This window comes from Alosa pseudoharengus, unplaced genomic scaffold (genome assembly GCF_046254945.1).
Source record: "Alosa pseudoharengus isolate Yale_2024_CS ecotype anadromous, Long Island Sound unplaced genomic scaffold, YU_APseudo_1.1 YU_APseudo_1.1_scf_19, whole genome shotgun sequence".
Taxonomy (NCBI): domain Eukaryota; kingdom Metazoa; phylum Chordata; class Actinopteri; order Clupeiformes; family Clupeidae; genus Alosa; species Alosa pseudoharengus.
In genome coordinates, this window is record NW_027468657.1 from 37,127,691 (window position 1) to 37,129,953 (window position 2,263).

General features: G+C 43.9%; 1 long non-coding RNA gene across 1 annotated transcript in view; it reads right to left on the minus strand.

The window, feature by feature from the left end:
- LOC143133275 (uncharacterized) overlaps positions 1-324 on the minus strand; it is a 4,343-nt gene extending 4,019 nt beyond the window's left edge. Inside the window, exon 1 of the long non-coding RNA XR_012988497.1 lies at positions 160-324. This is a non-coding gene — a long non-coding RNA (uncharacterized LOC143133275). The remainder of the gene's footprint in view (positions 1-159) is intronic.
- Between the last annotated feature and the right edge of the window lie 1,939 nt (positions 325-2,263).

Below are 2,263 nucleotides of genomic sequence, written 5' to 3' on the forward strand. Positions count from 1 at the left end.
ACTACTGCACTTTACTATAGAAATGCAATATTATGGACAGAGAAATGTAATTGTACTGGCTACACGAAGACCCTAAAATAATATGAAACTGGCCTGCAGCTGTACGTAATACTGTTAACCAATGCAAGGAATTTTAACATCTTTTATTGAAACACTCACACATATCACTGACATGTTCCTCCAAAGCACTTTCTGTCTTGGTTCAAGTCGCAAACAAGGTCTTTTTGATAGGGTGCAGTGGCGAACTTGTTCTAAACTTAATGGCTTCGCCACTATAGCTTAATATATTTTCACTAAACTAACACGCGGAGCAGGCGGAACAAATATTTCTGGCAGGCGGACCGGAAGACTAGAGCAAAAGAGAGAACTTGTGTACCGAAGATGTACTTTCATTGGCCTACCGCCTAGCGTTAACCTCTCGACGCACCGCCGCTCCGCCTTCCCGAGATGCATAGCGGACGCGTTAACTACACCTTGCGCTCTCCATAGGAAATCAATGGGCTATGTGCGGCGCGGTGGGCTTTGCCGCGAATGCATACCCAATGCGTCATGTGAAACGCCTGTGTGGGTTGCATTGTCCCTCTCGCACGATACAGGTTTTGAAAACGGCAACTCCTCTAAGCTGGCATTAGATGGGCATGTCACATATTATTGACTTTTTTGGTTAGGCCTACCAAGCGCACATTTATATTTGAATTAAGATTATGGATCATTTAAAATAAAAGCAAATTGCCCGCACTGTTACTGAAAGCGTCCGATATGTCGCTCTTAGAAAGGCCAAATCCGAATGCGTCCTGTGAAACGCATATGTGGGTTTTATTGAAGAAAGCCATGAGCGTCTCTCTCGCACGATGATGTGTTGAAAACGGCCAATCAAATCCTCTATGCAGGCAATAGATGGCATGGGCATGTCACATATTATTGTTTTTTTTGGCTAAGCCTAACAAGCACACTTTCATGTTTAAATTAAGGTTACTGGATAATTTGAAACAAGAGCAAATTGTCCGGGCTTTTACTGAAAGCGTCAGATATGTCGCCCTTGGATTGAAGGCCAAATCCGAAAGCGTCCTGTGAAACGTGGGTTGCATTGGAGAAAGCCATCTCTCTCTCGCACGGTAAAGGTGTTGGAAACGGCCAATATACTCCTCTATGCGGGCAATAGATGGCACGGGCATGTCACCTGTTATTGTGTTTTTTTTTGTTAGACCTACCAAGCACAAGTCCATGTTTAAATTAAGGTTAGGCTACTGGATAATTTAAAACAAAACCAAATTGTCCGCACTGTTGCTGAAAGCGTTGGATATGTCGCCCTTGTATTGCAATTTGGCCAAATCCAAATGTGTCCTGTGAAACGCCCGTGGGTTGCATTGAAGAAAGCCATGAGCGTCTCTCTCGCACGATAAGGGTTTTGAAAATGACCAATCAAATCCTCTATGCAGGCAATAGATGGCATGGGTATGTCACATATTATTGTGTTTTTTGGCCAAGCCTAACAAGCACACATTCATGTTTAAATTAAGGTTACTGGATAATTTAAAACAAAAACAAATTGTCCGCACTGTTGCTGAAAGCGTCGGATATGTCGCCCTTGTATTGCAATTTGGCCAAATCCGAATGCGTCCTGTGAGACGCCCGTGGGTTGCATTGGAGAAAGCCATGAGCGTCTCTCTCGCACAATAAAGGTGTTAAAACGGCCAATAAACTCCTATATCAAAAACGATTAATGATGACATCCTGTTTTAGCCACTCATCATGGAGGAAACATAACTCGTTGTTGCTCAAAACCTACGTCTGTGCAGTCGTTCAACATTGTGGTGAATTAATGACGAGCAGAATTAAGACATCCGGGATAAGTTACTGAGCTGCGCTCAATGAATCCAAAACACGATCGTACAGGCTTAATTGGTTGCACAAAGAGCAAGCCAGGATGAGCAGACACGGATTCATCAAGCCAGGTGAAACCTATCCTGGATAAGTGCGCGCTCACGGCTCCCTCAAATAGACCCCGCCACCGATCACAGATTCACTGATTTACCATGGCAACTAGCGGCTTCATTGCTTCTTCTACGGTGTGAAGTAGGTAGCGATAGCCTTTTCACAACAGGCAACAAACAGCAACACCTCTGTTTAGGAGAATATTGCAACTAGTTCCGCGACCACCACGTGCGAAATGGTTAGGCACTCCCGTGATGTCACATTGTCGCATGACAGGTCGGGAATGGCGAGTATGTAAAAGTTAATTAATGATCACAAACATTTAAAT